This window comes from Leptonychotes weddellii, chromosome 1 (assembly GCF_054177405.1).
Source record: "Leptonychotes weddellii isolate Sample4059 chromosome 1, ASM5417740v2, whole genome shotgun sequence".
In the NCBI taxonomy this organism is placed as follows: Eukaryota; Metazoa; Chordata; class Mammalia; order Carnivora; family Phocidae; genus Leptonychotes; species Leptonychotes weddellii.
The window spans coordinates 95,831,875-95,852,056 of NC_138369.1; the positions used below are offsets into that span (position 1 = coordinate 95,831,875).

A 20,182-nucleotide genomic window follows, 5' to 3' on the forward strand; every position below is an offset into this window, starting at 1 on the left:
CGCCTGGGTGGCTCAGTTGGTTAAGCGACTGCCTTCGGCTCAGGTCATGATCCTGGAGTCCCAGGATCGAGTCCCGCATCGGGCTCCCTGCTCGGCGGGGAGTCTGCTTCTCCCTCTGACCCTCCTCCCTCTCCTGCTCTCTGTCTCTCATTCTCTCTCTCTCAAATAAATAAATAAAATCTTTAAAAAAAAAAAAAAAAAGAAAAAAAGCAGTCTTAGTTGGATTGCTGCGTGAATAAATTTTAGTGAATTTGTGTCTTTAGGGTTTAGTGGATTAATTTTAAATTAAAAAACGTTATGTTTTCAGTACATATTGTCTTCCTGTTTTAATCTTAAATGCAAGATAATGCTTCTGGAAACCTGACCTTTTCTATAATATTTTTCACTTCCTACTTTTTAAACATAATGTCTGAACAGAATGATGTGCCCGGCCTTTATGACTGGTGTCACTTTAAGCAGACCACTCCAGACTGTCCTCTCCTCCAGTGTCAGAGTTCTTAATGGAGGGGGGTTTCTCATTTCACGATACCCTCAGGCTGGGCCAGCTAGCCCAGCAGTGTGGGTGGTGGATGCTCCCTGTCTGGTTGGGCATTGTCTCCTCCTTCACGCCAAAAGCAGCACTGGATCGGCCTATTGCCGTAAGACTTACCAGCAGGCTATGATGTGTTGAAATATTTTTGCCTGCTTAAAGGAAAACGTAGCTCAAGTACTTCCCCCCCCCCCACGTGTGTTGAATAGTTTCCCTTTACTCCTCCATACCCATCCCTACCTTTTTCGGTTGTGCTTTGTACTTCTGGGAGGTTGCTCTATGTTCCTGGGGCCTCTTGCTTCCAGTTGGGTTCAGCCAATTGGCAGGAGATTGGGGATGGGGCTGAATTTATTCCCTCAACTCCTTCCCCATGGGCTCCATTGAGGGTCACAGGTTCTGTCAGGTGGCCCTCACTCAGCCCACTCTGTCTCTGGGTTCTGGTGATCATTTCTTCCAGTCATCCCTTCAGGCCCAGGGGTGGTAAGGGACCCAGCTGTTACTAGGCCTAAGGCACTGTGGTTTAGGGATATACCTCCCTTAAGGGATATTCGTGTTACACCTTATCACTAATCTCTGTTATACTCTCTTCAAATGACCCATGACCCAACTGAATCACCATGTTCTATCAGACAAGTCTGAGGTGTCCCAGATTTGGATTTTGTGGGGCTGGTGGCACCATGGTGTAAGAATGCACCCAAGGTAGAACAAAAGAGAGAAAGTTTATTGAAGTTTATTGAAGACCCTGCAAGGGAGCTGCAGGCACACCAGCAACGGAGAGACGCCTGCCATGAGGTGATGGTGAGGGGCTGTAGTTACAGGGTAGAGTGAGGAAGTATGGGGATATGGGGAATTTTCCCTTTTCTGGTAATCTTAGGTGCTGTGCCTGGTTGTAATTGGTCAGCTAGGGCTTAATGGGTATTTCGAGGAGGGTCACTTAATGAGCCTGTTTGTGTCAGCTCAGTAGTCACTATGGGCCCTATCACCTTGCTTGAGTTTCCATTGTTCAAGCCTGTTGCCTAAACGTGGCCTCTGTTGATTTGTTTTTAATCACCTTCCCCTTGTGTAAAACTCATGTCTATGTTCTTAATGGGACAAATGCTTGGTGATAGGTGAGGGAAAAAGCAGAAAGCCTGAGATTCTCAGCTTGGCAACTTCCTTTATCAATCCTCATGGGAAAGATCACAACACTAATAAAAATTCAAACAAAATAATTGAAAGAGAATTGGAAAAAAAAGGATTCTAGAAAACTGAAATTGGAAAGAACATTGATACTCGTTTGGGAAGGGATCTGGAGCCACATTCAGAGGACAGCGTCCAGATCCATGATATCATTACATAAGAAAAAGTTTTGAAGCTCTGATCTCTTTTCTTATAAGGACACTAATCCTATCATGGGAGCTCCACCCTCATGACCTCATCTAAACCTAATTACCTCCCAAAGGCCCCACCTCCAAATACCATCACATTGGTGGCCAAAGCTTCAATATACAAGTTGGAGTGTAAGGGGGGCCCAAATATTCAGTTTATAACAGTCCCTGACATAAAGACCGCCATCCATAGCAGTTGAACTTAAGAGCCATAGTTTACTTGGGTGTATCACATGGATGGTGACTGTTGGTGTGGTCAGGTTCTTTCTCTTGGGGAATTTGAATAGGTTTACAATTAGTCTGTAGTCCTAGAAGCAATAGAAGCTACCGACTCAAGTAGCTGAGTCATGACAACATGGTGGATAAAGCACCAGAGTAGGAAAGAGCAGACATCACCTGCTGAGGGAGGCCTACTAGAGAAGATGTCTCCCTAATGACACTTCCAGTTCATTCTCAAGCAGGTCCTTTCCTTGAAATAGCCCTAGGTAGCTTTATGCTTAACTAGCTGTAAGTCCAGAAGAAAGAGTTTCTCTTCCAATAAAAGTCCCAGGATTGAGTATGATTGAACTGATTGGGGTCACATAACCATCCTGAGTCCATCACTGTGCCCTGGGCAGTGGAATTCTCATTGACTGGGTCATGTGCCCTCACCAGGAGCCTGGGGAATGGGGTCTATCCCACTTGAGGCATAGCATGCTATCATCAGAAGGGAGAAGGGATACTGAGCATGCCAGAAGAAGAAACCCATGTCATCTAAGCAAAATGTAGTTTCTTACCGCCTGAAAAAGCCCATGGAATGCAAGTACCATTCAGAGAAGTAAATACACTGTTCTCTCCATCACGTACAGACACCTGGTTCTGAGGCCACAATTTGCATACCTCCGGTGACAGCAAGCTTACCAGATCTCTAGGTGGGCAGCCCGATATATTGTTGAGCAGCCCACACTGTCAGCGAGTCCTTTACCGTGTCCCCAGCCTGCCTGTTGGCAATTCTCCTTGGTCCTGTTTCAGTCCTAATGTAACAACATTCCCAAATGGCTTCCCTCCTCCACATGACAGCGTTTTGAATTTCAGGAGATAGTTAACAATTAAGAATGATTACAGGGAAATTAAAATCATTTCCTGAAAGGGACATATTTTCTCATTTACCTACATGTAACATTAAATAACTCACTCCTACTCAGTTAAAAGAAAAAAGCCCCAAGCCAAAAGCATCAGGAATCCAAATATCCTTTCTCCCCTTCCCCCACATGAAAGCTTTTATAACAACCATATTGCTATAAATAATGTGCCGTGCTGTTGAGTGAGTGAGCGAGCCCTGGGCCTACATAATGATGTTAGCTGTGTGGAACGGCAGGTCCTCTTCTGGGTGTGGGACATGACAGCGGTTTATACGGACTGTCCAATCTGACTAGCAGGGAGATGGAATGACTCTGCTTCCAGTTGGTTTTATTTAAGGATATCTCACGTTAAAATGCCACTTGAAGAGTTACAAATGGTTAATCTGTAAAGGAACCTAGGAGCACCTGGGGTATACACCAAAGAACGCTCTTGGGATCTACTGACTCATTGTGCTTGCTGCAGAATCAAATCCTTTCAGCACCCTGGCAGGGCCTCCTGTAGCTAGGGGTTTGGACTAAGGCTCAAAGTGAGAAGAGTCCAGTGACAAGAAGATAGTGCCCCAGTTGTTATCTCTGGGCACCTGGTCCATCTGCTCAGGCCCCCACAAGACCTGAGCTACCCCAAGAGAGCCAAAGAGACTTTCTAATCTGATATGGTGAGGCCTCTTTAAACCTGGAAGGGCTGGCTGTTGGGGGACACAAAGGATGTGCTTTCCAGCAGGTCAGCCTGCGAAGCCTAAGGTCAAAGGTCACAGCAGTAGACCTTCAGCTCCCTGGGAGCCTTTTACATCTTGCAAATGTCCATCAGTGGTCAGAAAAAGGAATTTTTATTGACTGTCCTCATCTGGCTCTAAAGTCCCTAGTCCCACTAAAAGCAGGGGAAAGCCTACAACTTGCTGTTTTAAGGTAACTCATCCATTTCCCAAAGAGGGGTTTGGATCAATATTTAGTTCTTTCAAAATTACAGCTCCTTATCAGAGGTGGTCTTCATGCCATTCACCAAGTTCTTGTCACTCTCATCCGAGTTGTCCCTTGCCTACCTGCTGTGTTTTAAAGCTGTCTTGCCTGGGCTTTGGGGACATTCCAGTGTCTTTGCCTGTAAACCTTGCACTGCCTCAGTATCCAGTCTGTGCTCTGTGACCTCCCATGTGCTCTGGAGACCCTGATGATCCTTGACTGCTTTGTTGCCTCATTCCATACCGTGGGTGACTCCATGAGCCTGTCTGGCACCCCTCGGCCATTGCTGCCCTGTCATCCCTCCACGCTAGCCCGGATCCAGTGTGTGTCCAACGTGGAACTTCTTTGGCATGCCCTTGGACTCTTCCTCAACCTGGTTAGGGAGTCTAGTATGTCAGCCCTGTGATGGATGAAGCAGACTCTTCTGGAGAACCCCATAGCAAATAAATCTTTCTGATCCCGTCTTGCAACTCCTTTCAGAGACTTCCCAGACCTCTGATCTCCGTCTGCTAAGGCTTGTCATAAATTCTACATTCTCACCTCCAATCTTTGCTTCTGACTGGAAAGGGAACTCGGGTGCTTAAAAATAACAAACCCCGCTCAGAAAAGTAATGTTTTTGTTTGTTTTTAACCACCAGTATTGTATTTATTCTACATCATGGCATGACACTTTATTTTTTTTGTCTTAACAAATTTATCAGGTATAATTTATATACCATAATATTCACCCAAAATAAATATATAACTCATTGACTTTAGTAAATTTATAGAATTGTACAATAATCAAAATTCAGTTCTAGAATGTTCCTATAACAAAAAAAATTTCCTTGGGCCTATTTGCAGTTAATCCCTGTTCTCACTCCCAGACCCGGGTAACCTCTGATCTGTTTTATATCCATAAATGTGCCTTTATAGACCTGTCCTCAGCATAGAATTATATAATATACAGCCTTTTCGTCTAGCTTCTTTTATTCAGTGTAATGTTTTTGAGGCTGATTCACGTTGTTGCATGTATCAGTCGTTCATTTGTTTAATTGCTGAATAGAATTCTATAAATATAACACAGTTTGGGGCACCTGGGTGGCTCAGTCATTAAGCGTCTGCCTTCGGCTCAGGTCCTTATCCCAGAGTCCTGGGATTGAGCCCCACATTGGGTTCCCTGCTCAGTGGGGAGCCTGCTTCTCCCTCTCCCAACTCCCCCTGCTTGTGTTCCCTCTCTTGCTGTGTCTCTCTCTGTCAAATAAATAAAACCTTTAAAAAATGTATACATAACACAGTTTATCCACTTTCCATTTGATGGACATTTGGATAAGTTTCTGGGTTTGGTTGGTATGAATAATGTTATGAACATTCATGTACATGTCTTTATGTAGCCATATATTTTCATATCTAAAGGTGGAATTCCTTGGTCATATGGTAAATTTGTACTTAACTTTTTAAGAAACTATCAAACTATTTTCCATAGTGGAAAATTTGACACTCTCACCAGCAATGCGTGAGGGTTTCAGTTCGAGTTTCTCCACATCATCACTAACTCTTGGTTAAATTTTTAAAACATTACAGTGTTTTTAGTGGGAGTGCTGGAGTGTCTCATTGTAGTGTTTGTGTGTTTCCTTAATGACTACTGAGGTTGAGCTTATTTTTATGTGCTTGTTAGCCATTCACATATCTATCATATTTCAGTGGTGAAATATCAAAATCTTTCATCCATTTTTTTAGTTGGGTTATATATCCTTTTATTTAGTTATATTAGTCATCTTTATTCTGGATACAGGTTCTTTACCATGTATATGATTTGCAGAATATTTAAGCTAGTCTATGTCTTGTCATAATGATCTGTTGTTAAGTAAAATGGTTTTTTATTTAAGAAGTCCAGTTTACCATTGTTTTGCTTTTATGGATTGTACTTTTGGTGTCCTATCTTTTCCAAACCCAAGTTCACAAAGATTTCTCCTATGTTTTCTTCTAGACAGTTTAGAGTCTTAACTCTTAAATATAAGTCTATGATCCATTCTGAGTAGATTTTTGTGCAAGATGTGAGATAGGGTATATGGTCTTTTTTGTTTCTCTGCATGGGGATAGCCAATTGTACTAGCAACATTTTTTGAAAACACCATCATTTCCAATTGAATTGTGTTGGGTGTCACTGTTGAAAGCCAATTGACCACAAATGTAAGAACTTATTTCTGAAGTCTCCATTCTCTTCCATTAATTTATATTCCTAACCTTTGCCAATACCACACTCTCTTGGTTAATATAGCTCTGTAGAAAGTTTTGGAATCACATAGTGTAAGTCTTCTCATATAACTCTTCTTTTTCAAAATTATTTTGGCTATTTAAGTTTATTGCATTTTCATACAAATTTTAGAATCAGTTTGTCAAGTTTTACAAAATCCTGCTGAATTTTGATAGGATATATATTGAATTTCTAAATCCATTTGGGGAGAATTGCCATCTCGACAATGCTAACTGTTCCAATCTGTGAACATTCATGTTATTTAGATCTTCTTTAATTTCCCAGTAATATTTTGTAATATTTAGTTTATAAGACTTGCATTTCTTCAGTTTATTTGTAATATTTTATTTTCTTTGATTTTGCAAAAAAATTTGTTTTACTAATTTTGGATTGTTCATTGCTAGTATAAAAATACAATTGATTTTTGTATATTGATCTTATATTCTGTGACCATGCTAAATTTATTTACCAGTTCTAGTCAACTTTTACTTTTTGGTTGATTACCTTCTTGTCTGTTAAGTATTTTTATTCCTTTGTTGATTTGAGAAACTATTTCTTTGAGTTGTTTTCTCTAATGATCATAATATATACTTATCACAATCTACTTCAGAATAAAATTAACTTAATTCTGTTAAAATGTATAAATTTTGCTCCAGTATGAGTTCCATGTTCCATTCATTCCCCCACCCTTTGTACTACTATGTGTGTATATATATATATATATATATATATATATACACACACAGACATATATGTACATATATTATGTTCTATACTATATACCAGTACTATATGTACTATTATATATACACATACATCTTTATATTTTATCTCATCATAGTGTTAAAATTGATTTATACAATGTTAATGTCTTTTAATATTAAACCAAAGTACTTTTCATTTCTCATAAATCTTCATTTGTAATAAGTTTTTAAAATCTTGATTTATGGGGTATAAAAAGTATTTTGGTTTAATACTTTTCAGAATTATGCTTCCATTTTAGAGACTGGTCCACTTTGACCTCAGAGACCATTCTGCTGAATTGATCCCTTGACTATGCCTTCAATCATCGGATTCCAAGCTTCTTTTTTACTGAGAAGTACCTAGTCATTTTTAGATTTAATGTTCTTCCCTGCTCCTTGACATCATCATAAGTCCCATGATTTGAATCTTCTGCTCTCATACTGAGTCTGGAACTTGAGTTTCAACTGATTCTTGAGCTGCTCTAGTCCTGCACCACATGATGCTATGACTACCACATTCTGCTGACATGACAGTTCAAGGTTTTACCAAACAGAAAGTCATCTATTAAAAAAAAACAAACTTGGGGCTACTCTTGATCAGGAAAATGACAAAACCATAATTCGTTGGTTATTATTTTTCTCAGTGCTTTGCTATCTCCTCCATAGCTTGCATGCCTCCTAGTTTCTGTTGTATTGTGTCTTTGCTATTTCTACCTCCCAAGTACTCCATGTACCATTCTCTCTCCACCTCTGGGCTAATGCTTCTTCCAGAGAAGCACTTTGGTTTAGTGGATGGAGCCATTCTCACCAAGGGTATGGTTACAGATGATCCTTTTATGTGGATCCTTTCATGTGTGATCTCTGTACCTGATCCAGTACTGTTATCTCTGGGCAAAGAGACACTGTAGGGCATGGGAAAGCCCACCTGCCCTTATTTGACCTATGAGGATCTTCTTGTTTCTCTTTGTTTTCACCCTATCAAAGAAACCACCCTCAGATGGGAGCTCTCAAACCTGTACTCTGAATGAATTTTCGTCTCCAAACAGTCTTGGACTGTTTTGTTGTATCTTCAGTTTTACTCTTGTCAGGACAGAAAACAAGTCCAGTCTTGCTGCCTCCTCTCTCCATCTTTTCCCCACCCCCCTCACCCCATCTAACACCTACTTTCCCCAAACTGACACTGGTTGGTTGAATGGTAGTCCCCAGATAACCTATGTTCATATCCTAATCCCTGAAACCTGTGAACGTGACCTTATTTGGAAAAAGTATCTTTGCAGATGTAATGAAGTTAAAGATCTTGGGATGAGATCAACCTAGGTGGGCCCTAAATCCAATGATTAAGTGTCTTTAGACGAGAAGACAAAGACACATGGAGAAGGCCATTGGAAGGTGGAGTCAGACTGGAGAGCTAAAGTCACATGGAGAGTTAAAGTCACAAGGAATGCGGATGAGCCACCAGAAGCTGAAAGAGGCAAGGACTAAATTGTCCCCCAGAGCTTTTGCAGGGATCCCAGCCCTACTCACACCTTGATTTCAGAGTTCTGGCCTCCAGAATTGTGAGAATACATTTCTGTTGTTTTAAGTTACCACGTTTGTGATAATTTGTGACAACTGCCCGAGGAAACTAAGACACTGATCTTTTCCTAAAACTGACCAACCACCTCCCCATGGAATTCAGTTAGCAGATTAGGCTCAAGCTTTGTGTGTCTCTTCAAATACTTCCCTATGTTTGATTTTGGCTAAAATTCTTTTCTTCCCCAGGCCCCTCCTCATTCCTATTCCTTTGCCAAAATTTCCTAACATCTATACAGAAATACCATATTGCATTACTCCTTCCTTCTCTCATTTTATCACCATAGAACTATGTAAAAAAACCAAGTAGGAGGTGGGGCAAAGGGCGAATGCAGAATACTGGGGACAAACCACAATTATTAGAGAGGTCTCTGAAATTTCAGCATAGTGATATGATTTCTATATAGCATATTTCCACTCAGTTCTGGCATTATCCCAGAGCTTGGTATAAATTCATTTATTCGGCCAATGGGAATTAATAAAGCACCTGTCTGCACAGCTGTCTGAGAGATTGAGACCTGTCCTTTTCCCCTAAGGGGCTCAACTCACATTAATTTGATTAATGATGAACCTACATAGGTTCTCTTCCTCTTAGTAGAGGCCAACTCTAGGGAGGGTCAACCAGGCTTAGGTTGGTAGAATTCGTAGTTATTGCCAAAAATTCCTTTAGTGTTTAATTACTGCTGTCCTTAGAGGATCAGACTGCTCCTCGCCTGCCTCCCCAGCAGGAATCCGTATCAGATCTACAGCAAACCAGTGATTTGATTTAATAAATTTTTTTCCACATCAGTTAGCATAGCTTAATGGTCATGTCCTGGATACTTGTTAAAATGTAAACTGAGCTTCATGCCATTTATCTCACAGTACTGGGTGCTGTGAAATAGAAAAAGAAAACTCTTGGTCTTCTGCCCATGATAAGTATACCTATAGGCTTCTGATGGCTTCAAGCATCATTTCTTTTTCTCTATCACTTTTCTTTTTTGCTCCATAATATAAAAGTAATATATACCTACAACAGAAAATAATATGCTATCAAAATTAGGGAAATAAAACATGACCCATACTTCCACCATGCATAAGTAACTAGTGATAATATTTGGGTATCTCAAATGTACCCAATATACCAAATATATTGGGGGATATCCTTTGGTTTCTCTGCAGAGGTAGATAATTTTTGCTTCTGTCAAAATAGGCTCATACTGTACATATTTTGTGAACTGTTTTTTTTTTAAAGATTTTATTTATTTATTTGAGAGAGAGAATGAGAGAGCACATGAGAGGGGGGAGGGTCAGAGGGAGAAGCAGACCCCCTGCTGAGCAAGGAGCCCGATATGGGACTCGATCCCGGGACTCCAGGATCATGACCTGAGCCGAAGGCAGTCGCTTAACCAACTGAGCCACCCAGGCGCCCTGTGAACTGTTTTTTGAGTACACAGTGTGTTGTGAACATTTTTCCATAGTCTGTTAGAACTGACAGGAAGAAGTACCATTCTTTCAACAGCAAGTTTTACCTTAACAGCCGGCTGATTCTAGCAGTCTCCTACTGGACCACCCTATTGGCTTCCAGAAGGATCTTCCAAAAATATTGCTTACACTCCTATCCCCAGACCTGAATCCTTGATGAGTGTTCTACCTTCAACCTCCCTGCAACTGCCCTGAGCAGGCAGTCTGCACCAGACTTTTATTCCAGGTTGTCCTCAGCAGACTCTAGTTAATTTATGTGTATTTGTTTTGCATCATTTCTCACATAAATCCTTTTTATCAAATAAGGTTCCATCCAAAGTGCTTTGCTCGTTGTTCCCTAAGAGGCCCCTCAACCTCCCCATCTTTGCTAAAAAATATTTCATCTGCCCACGTAGCTTCCCTCACCTACTTTCTTTCCTTGCCTGGGTTCTTCTCTGTCCTTAATGTCCAAATCTTTTCTGACCCTACCGTAGTCTATTTAACTGCCCCAACCTCCAGGATCTCTTCCTCTAGAGAGTGTATCAGCTAGATCACTCCTTCTGACATAGAGGGTAGGCAACTAGCCATCAATGAATGTCTGCACCCTCCCCAGCCAGGAAGGGAGCCCTATGGGGAGCGGCTGAGTCCTTCACCTCTTTGCTTCATCAGGATATAGAACTTACCAACTAGACAATGAAAGATGCCTATCAACAAGGTGATCGGTGCATAATGATGACAAATAATTGACCTAAGGGCAGATAATATATGAAAAGACAAAGGAACAAATCCAAAATGATAGCATGAGGTAATTGACACACACATTGAAAAGTATTCAATTATATAAAACAACAGCAGCAACATTAATAACAACAACCACCATGAAACTCTGCATGGAAAATAAAAATGTGCAAACCAAGAAGATATTGACAAAAATGTTAAAAATTGGAAGCCTGGATTAACGTGACTTTTTCCTTCATGCTTTCTTGTATCCCTCTTTCCTCTTAGATGAATTTGTGATAAGGTTATGGTAGAAACATTTTTAAAATGTATTTTATTTACAAGAGTAATATGTGTGCATTATAAAAACTTCAGACAATATAGTACTTGATAGAGTACAGAGTGAGAGCTTGATCCTTATAACCCCCCAGATGAGTTTTATTTTAAATGTGATGAAAACCTAAGGAGTCTCCTACATTAACTTTCTGCGATCTGTCAAAAGGAAAGACTTAAATGAGAAGGAATCTCATAGGATCTAAGATCTGCTCTTTACAACACCTCCCCTTTGAAAATGAATGGAACATGGGCGCCTGCGTGGCTTAATCGTTAAGCGTCTGCCTTCAGCTCAGGTCATGATCCCAGGGTCCTGGGATCAAGCCCCGCATCGGGCTCCCTGCTCTGCAGGAAGCCTGCTTCTCCCTCTGCTTGTGTTCCCTCTCTCACTGTGTCTCTCTCTGTCAAATAAATAAATAAATCTTCAAAAAAAAAAAAGAAAGAAAATGAATGGAACAAAGAAGTGAGAGAGTGCATCTTTTATACATTAGCTATGAGGTAGAATGACAATAGCTTTCCTCACCCTAAGAAGACCAACACATTTGAACTGAAACAAGGAAGTTTTAACCCATTAACGTTTTTTTAATAATTTTATTTATTTATCTGAGAGAAAGAGAGAGAACACAAGCAGAGGGAGTGGGAGAGGGAGAAGCAGACTTCGCGCTGAGCAGGGAGCCTGATGGGGGGGCTCGATCCCAGGACCCTGAGATCATGACCTGAGCTGAAGGCAGACGCGTAACTGACTGAGCCACCCAGGGGCCCCCCCATTAATGTATTTTTAGAAAGCCCTTCAGATTGCTTATTTTTCCCAGCCCCATCGGGCAAGGGTGGCTTTATGTGGAAAGCCCTTCTGGAGTCTGATTCATACTTTTGCGAGGGTGAAGATGAATGGTTCTGTAACTCCATCTATAGATGATATAGTTGAGAGCCCAATTAATTTAGATGTTTAACAAAGGCAGATTCTTTTCTCCCTTTCCTCTGGAATGAGATAGTGGATATAGAAGCTTTTGACACAATGCCTGACACAGAGTGGGTGCTGAGAAATTTCCCTTTCCTTCCTTCTATAATATTTTAGATTTAAACAGCCATGAAATAAAAGTTTAAAATATTAGAAATCATTATAGTTCATCAATTCTCTGAAACATATGTTTCCTTTGGTGAATTTGTGACATGATCTCCTATTGCCACTGGCTAGGTGACCATCATGATGAGGCTGTCAATACCTGTAAGTGTGCATCACAGCTTTCAGAGTGGGCGTCAACAACTTGGGGGGAAAAAGTCCCAGAGATAATAGTTGAGTGTGTGTGTGAGAGAGAGAGAATTTAAGTATAATTGGTGTACAATGTAATGATTCAACAGTTCTATTCACTTCTTAGTGCCCATCAAGATAAGTGTCCTCTAAATCCCCTTTATTTCACCCATCTCCCCTCTGACAACTACTAGTTTGTTCTCTGTATGAGTCTGCTTTTTTGTTTCTTTTTTCATTTGTTCGTTTGTTTTGTTTCTTAAATTCCACATATAAGTGAAATCCTATGGTATTTGTCTTTCTCTGACTTGTTTTACTTAGTATTATACCCTCTAAGTACAGTACATCCATGTTGTTGCAAATGGCAAGATTTCATTCTTTTTTATGGCTTGGTAATATTCCAATTTATATGTATACCACCTCTTTTTTACCCATTCATCAGTCAATGGACATTTGGGTTGCTTCCGTATCTTCGCTATTGTAAATAGTGCTGCAATAAACATTGGGGTACATATATATTTTCAAATTCATGTTTTCATTTTTTTGGATAAATACCTAGTAGTGGAATTACTGGATCATATGGTAATTCTATTTGTAATTTTTCTGAGGAATCTCCATACTGTTTTCCACAGTTGCTGCACAAATTTGTATTCCCACTAATAGTGCATGAATGTTTCATTTTCTCCACATCCTCACCAGCACTTGTTATTTCTTGTGTTTTTTATTTTAGCCTTTCTGACAGGTGTAAAGTGATCTCATTGTGCCTTTAATTTGCATTTCCCTGATGAGTGATGTTGAGCGTTTTTTCATATGTCTGTTGGCCAGCTCTGTGTCTTCTTTGGAAAATGTTTATTAAAGTCCTCTGCCCATTTTTAATTGGATTATTTTTGGTTTTTTGGTTTTTTTGGTTTTTTTGGTGTTGGGTTGTATAAATACTTTATATATTCTGGATACTAACCCTTTATCGGATATGTCATTTACAAATATCTGCTCCCATTCAGTAGGTTGTCATTTTGTTCTGTTGATGGTTTCCCTTGCTATGTAGAAGCTTTTTATTTTGGTATAGTCCCAATAGTTTGATTTTCCCGTTTCCCTTGCCTCAGGAGACCTGTCCATAAAGATGTCACTAAAGCCAATGTCCAAGAGATTGTCTATGTTTTCCCTTAGGAACTTTATGACTTCAGGCCTCAAGCTTAGGTTTTTAATCCATTTGGGGTATGGTGAAAGAAAATGGTCCAGTTTCTTTCTTTTGCATGTAGCTATCTAGTTTTCCCAGCATCATTTGTTGAAGAGACTATTTTTTTCCCCATTGCCTATTCTTGCCTTGTTTTTCAGAGATTAGTTGACCATATGAGCATGGGTTTACTTCTGGACTCCATTCTGTTCCATTGACCTTTATATCTATTTTTTTGTGCCAGTGCCACACTGTTTTGATTATTATAGCTTTGTAGTATATCTTGAAATCTGGAATTGTGATACCACCAGCTTTATTCTTTCTTAAGATTGCTTTGGCTATTCAGGTTCTGATGAGCATGTGTCTTAAAAATTGCCACATTACCAACACAAAGGATGACTGTGTGGAAAGATATGGATGTTGATGATTAAAATATCCAGAAGCATCAAATTCTGAATGTGAATATATTTGGGGAATACCTTAACCAATTTCTCTTATATTTTTCCTTTCATGTATATACAAGAGTGAAATTTTGGGCACAGAAGCCCAACGAAGTCTAAAATGACTCTTTTGGTAACTTTAAAATAAAAAGTTTAAGGGATAAAAAAAAGCATTGTGTCTTAACAACTGACCATAGTTTTTGTTTTAGTGGTATATGAAGTCATGTGTCTTATGGTTAATGATATCTTAAATTGACCAATATTTCTGACCAGCTTGTTCTATTATAAGGCAATGGCAGAAATCATACTAATGGTTACTAAGTGAGGAAGAATCAATGACATTTGTAAGGATAAATAAATAAATAAACTGACCACATGTCCCCATTTCCCCCCAGCTTTATGTCCAGGTTCTAGGCGAGCTTATGGGAATTTACCTACCATGAAGAGGCCTCAACAAAAGAATCTGAACTGTGAATTTCCTGTTTTTCTATATCTGCTTCCTATAGAGTTATGGCACTTTGTCTTGAACATATAGAGTGATGGATAAATATGGAGATCTTGCTGATACATCTGATATGTCACAAGTTTCTAATTAAGGAAATATTTTATCAGTGGCTATGGGTATAGTTCAAGTGTTAATTGAAAAGCTTAACTATCCTTAATTATGTTTTAATTTGGGCATGTGGCCAGTGGTGTGAGAAAATTTGTATTGAGTTTGTCCTCAGAGTTTCCTAGTGGGGGTTCTCTGGTGAAACTTTCCTCCAGGGAAGCATAAGGGTCTATATCTGGAAGTTTCTTCTATTCAGCAGAGCCTCGAGTATTTCCAATTTGGCCTCTCAATTTTACTTTCTCTGTTATTCCAAAACCTGTGCCCACGCAAATGGAGGCCCATTGTTATTTTCATGGCTGGTTCAATTTGTCAGAATATAATAAATTGTTCTCCAAACCCAGATGTTAAGAATTTCTGATAAGTGGCAAACTCTCATCCTAACAATTTCTCTTTTAACCACAAATGATAGACACATAAAGTGGCTTGCCATCTGTACACTTGCATGTTTAAAATTCTTCAGATAGTAGCACATTCTTTTCTGTTTTGAATGAATCCAGTTTTGCCTGGCTGCATAATTGAATGTTTCCTGCCCCCCCCCCCACAACCCTGCCCCGGCTCTGGTTTCTGATGGCATAGAAACCATAAATTCTGAGTGGACTCAGCAAAAAAGCATTTGTTTTGACTTGTAAGAAATCGAGTTAAGGGCGCCTGGGTGGCTCAGTCATTAAGCGTCTGCCTTTGACTCGGGTCATGATCCCAGTCTCCCACTCCCCTTACTTGTGTTCCCTCTCTCGCTCTGTCAAATAAATAAATAAAATCTTAAAAAAAAAAAAAAAAAGAAATCGAGTTAATCAGAAATGTGCCAGGTAATTGGGAAAAACATGTTTTCCTGAGCAAAAAAAAAAAAAGTATTATGAAGTATTTTAAAAGGTTGATGGAAGGAATACCTCAAAGCTACCAAGCATGGATGATTTAATTGTTCTGAAATTTTTAGGCTTTTAATGTTGAACTTTCCCCTCACTCATAATAAGAATAAGGCTTTTTAAAAATGATATTCATAAACTGGCACTGTTTAAAGCCCTTCTCCCAAGGAGGTTCTTGCATGAGGAGCAGTATGTGCAGTGGTTGAGAACCAAGTCTCTGGAGGCGGGCTACCCCGAGTAAAACCCCAGCTCTGCGGCTTCCTGCCTGTGTCACCTTGGGCAAGTTATTTAACTTCTCTGTGTCTCCTGTTTCCTTATCTCTAGAATGGTGTTGAAAACATACTACCTCCCCATGGGATTATGTGCAGATTAAATGAGTTAATATGTATAGAGTGTTGTGGAGAGCTCCGAGGATATAGGAAGTGCAGTGCAAGTCTTACTGGTATTAGTAGTTGCTGGGGTCCCCTGGTGGAGCTTGTTTGAGAGACTGACTTCCTAACAGCCCTGCTTTTAATAAATTGAGATGGATACTTAACAGTTATCAAGTGCCTACTGTGGGCCAAGTACTATTTCATGCCATTCCTACAATCATTCAGAGAGGCATATTTTTGCACCATTTTTTGTGAGGATACCGAGGCGCAGGGAGGTTGAGCGTCCTGCTTGGTGGTGCTCAGGAAAGAAGGGGGCACGGTGGAGCTGGGATTCACACCCAGCCCCAGCTGACCGTGCGCTCCACAGTCCTTCCATGTTACCATGAAGACTCTATGATGAGCATGAGAAGATAGGGTGCAAGTTCAGCCACCTGCAGTCTGTTTCTAACTGGCTCTGTCACCACGGCTCAACGATCCTTTAACATTAATGCCAAAGAATTCCAACTATTGGGTGATGAATCGAGACCAGCTGAGATGCAGGTGAAATTGCAGAGTAAGTGACAGTTTGGCTCTCTGTGATCTTGTAACCTCCACAGCTCTCTGTAAAAGCACCCTGCTGAATCTATATGTATCCCTCTCATATGTCAGGTGAGAATGGCGGCACAGAGATTTATAATGACACCCGAGGTCACAGGCAGAGGGACAGAGCTGGGTTTGGAACCCGGGCCTTTGCCTGCTACTGCAGGCCTCTTGCCACCACCTCATGACATGTCAGAGGTTGCTCATTATACATGACCGGTACAAAGCAAGCCCTTGAAAGGGAAAACTGGCAGAATAAGGAGATCACGAAGAATAAGGGAGGGGCACCTGAGCGGCTCAGTTGATCGGGTGTCTGACTCTTGATTTTGGCTCAGGACATGATCTCAGGGTCGTGGGATCCAGCCTCGTGTTGGGCTCCGCACTCAGCAGGGAGCTGCTTGGGATTCTCCCTCTGCCGCTCCTGCTGTGTTTGTGCGCGTGCGCACTCTCTCGCTCTCAAATCTTAAAAAAAAAAAAAGGGAAAGTACTAGAAATGCCTTGAAAACCACCACTCCTTATATCAAGAGGTACCATGTAGAGGCTTTTACAACTTTGTGGAAAGGAAAAAATGAGTTCTATTTGGAGCTCTTCTTTGCAGCACATTTATAACATTGGCTCAGGATGTATGGAGTGGCACAATAATATCTGTGGTCTAATAAAGACTTTTAGGGGCATCTTCTTTAGAGTATTCCAATAGTTTCTCTTGACCAATAATATACGTATTAAACTAAAAAACAATATCTATACCTGTACTGGTGTGTGAGGACTGCTGCTGTAACAAAATACTGTAGATTGAGGGGCTGAAACAATAGACATTTATATTTTCATGATTCCAGAGACGAGAAGTCCAAGATGAGGGAGGGGAGTTAGCAGGGTCTATTTCTTCTGCAGCTTCTCTCCTTGGCTTGCAGATGGCTGTCTTCTCCCTGGGTCTTCGCAGACCTTCCCTCCATGTGTTCCAGGGTCCTCATCTCTTTTTTTTTTTTCCCCTTAAGATTTTATTTACTTATTTGACAGAGAGAGAGCGAGCGAGAGAGAGGGGCAGGCAGAGGGAGAGGGAGAAGCGGGTCAGCCACCGAGCAGGGAGCCCAACGCGGGGCTCGATCCCAGGATCCCGGGACCATGACCAAAGCTGAAGGCAGACGTTCAACCCACTGAGCCACTCAGGCGCCCCACTCATCTCCTCTTCTTATAAAGATCCCAGTCGTATTGGACTAGGGCCTAAGTGCCTTAATGACCTAATTTTACCTCAGTCACCTCTTGAAACACCCTATCTCCCTGTATTATTGTAATACACACAATCCAGTCACATTCTGAGGTACTTACTGAGATTGAGGACTTCAACATATGAATACGGGGGGGGGACCCAATTCAACCCATCACCACATCTGTATCTACATTTATATCTCCATCTCTACCGATCTCATCATCTGTGGGTCTTATTTGAGTCTGAAATAATAACCCTTCCCAATCCTAATGGAGGACAGTAACAGGATTCCTATCTAATTTCCCACCTTAATTAGCATGTGGCCTGTTAGCACAAATTTATTAGGAATGAGCATTCTCACAGCCAACCATGAGGCGGTTCCCGGACTCCTGAGACCGGCCGCTCCATCAGTGCCGGGGAGGCTGAGCACCGCAGGGTAAGTCACCAAGCTCCTGGCCGGCTGTCAAAGCCTGTGCAGATGTCAGATCTGAAAAGGCACACTGCGGGCAGCAAGAAAGAGGCTTGCACTGGAAAGCATACCTCTGGTCTCCATTCTTCGGTTCTCTCTGAGGCGGACTAACGGCGGACACTTGTCAGTATGCAGGAGGTGCAGATGTGAATGTGGGGCAATGATTTGCTCCCTTTAAGGAAGCAGCCTGGGTGAAACTAGACCATGGAGGATTTTCTTTTTTTCTTCTTTTTAAGGAATCCAGTTTATCCAAGAATTTGGCATCTTCCCATACACCTCCCTTCCTCCCTTCCTGCCTCCTTCTTTCCTTTGCTTCCTGTCTCCTTCTCTCAATTATTCATACAGTGAGGGCCTGCTCTATATAAGGCACTCTGCTTAAGGTCCTGTGGGGTATAGAAAGGTGACTCAGAGGTGCTCTCTGCCTTGCATGTTGTGTTCTGATAACCGCATCCCCGATCTCATTCGGGTTATGCTTTCAGGGAAACCTGAACGCCATCTTGGCTAACAGTGTGCAGATCTCTGCCCCCTCCATGCCCCCCCCCACCCCGTGAAATTGGCAGGACTCTTACGTCAGCCCCTGGCCACCTTCTCACACCTCCTCCCTCTCAGCCAGTGCCCGAGGAAGCTCCTGACCCCTCTGGGCCTGTGGTGATTACCATGCTGTCTTGCCTCCCAGGCTGCTTTATTTTCCTCTTTTTCTCAGCTGTTCCTTTGGATTCCTCCCACTTCTTCCTCTTCTCATTTTCTTGATTCACAGTGATCATCTCCGATGAGCCAGCTTCGTGTGAAAACATGAAGGTTCTAATGATCTGCTTCCTCTCTGCCCACTGTTATTTATTCCAGGGAACACAGATATCTTCAAGAACTCCCTCCTGGGAGCCAAGGGTAAAAAGAAGGCATCATTTGTCCCTTTCCACAGCCCTCATCCTATCTGAAAGTTATTTCTCAACCACTGAACAGTGGGTGGTATACTTGTTTTCTAAAGTCAGGAGTGGGAAGGTCATGAAGGGTAAAAGATGAACTTCCACAATGTGATTGAAACCTTATCTGCAGGTTATAAAGTGTTGAGATTCATCTCTGGAGTAGAATCCAAAATAAGCACATATTCTACTTAAAACTTAGCTGGGAAGAAGTGGTCAGACCGTTTTTTTTTTTTAAAAAAAAAAAAAACAAAACAGACACAGCCAGAATGTGTGTTCTCTCCACCCTTGCCAACCCCTGGGAAGACCACCTCCCTCCTCTCCTGCTAATCAGATCCATGCCCTGGGCAAAGTCCTACTCGGTGAGGGCTGCTTGGGCATCCCTGAGCTCCTTGTGGTCCAGCCTCTGTCTAAGCCAACTTCATACCCCAGCAACAAGCAGAGACCAGTATCTGATAGGGACTCAATAGAAATATGGGGAATGAATCCAAGAACTTTCTCTAGCCTTCTGCAATTACTCCCCTGCTTAACTCTAGCATATTTAGTATCTGTACCACTCATTTGAACACCGATGCACCTCTGACTTGTTAATTAGCCCCTTTAAGACTGAATGCTTTGTCCTTCCCACACAGATTGCCAGCTTCCTGGGGAGAAGGACAGTGCTTCATTTCCCCCCCATGTTTCTATTGCCTAGTACAGAGATGGTGCTCGCAGATAATGTTGATTGAAACACTGTTCCTTTTTGCTTGACAGCAATGTCTGTTGGGAACCAGGTTTGGAAAACTGATTTTTTTAATTTTATTTTATTATGTTAGTCACCATACATTACATCATTAGTTTTTTGTTTTTTTTTTTTTAAAGATCTTATTTGACAGAGAGAGACACAGCGAGAGAGGGAACACAAGCATTGGGAGAGGGAGAAGCAGGCTTCCCGCCTAGCAGGGAGCCTGATGCAAGGCTCGATCCCAGGACCCTGGGATCATGACCTGAGCTAAAGGCAGACGCTTAACGACTGAGCCACCCAGGTGCCCCATACATCATTAGTTTTTGATGTAGTGATCCATGATTCATTGTTTGAGTATAACACCCAGTGCTCCATGTAATACATGCCCACCTTAATACCCATCACCAGACTAACCCACCCCCCCATCCCCCTCCCCTCTAAAACCCTCAGTTTGTTTCTCAGAGTCCATAGTTTCTCATGGTTTGTCTCCCCCTCCGATTTCCCCCCCTCATTTTTCCCTTCCTGATATATATTTTTTTAAACATAATGTATTATTTGTTT

The 20,182-nt window shown here is 41.4% G+C and overlaps 1 protein-coding gene across 2 annotated transcripts in view; it reads left to right on the forward strand.

Annotated features, from left to right (window-relative positions):
• The window catches only part of KCNAB1 (potassium voltage-gated channel subfamily A regulatory beta subunit 1), a 370,920-nt gene that overhangs the window by 94,246 nt on the left and 256,492 nt on the right, over positions 1–20,182 (forward strand). The gene's annotated exons all lie outside the window — the stretch shown is intronic.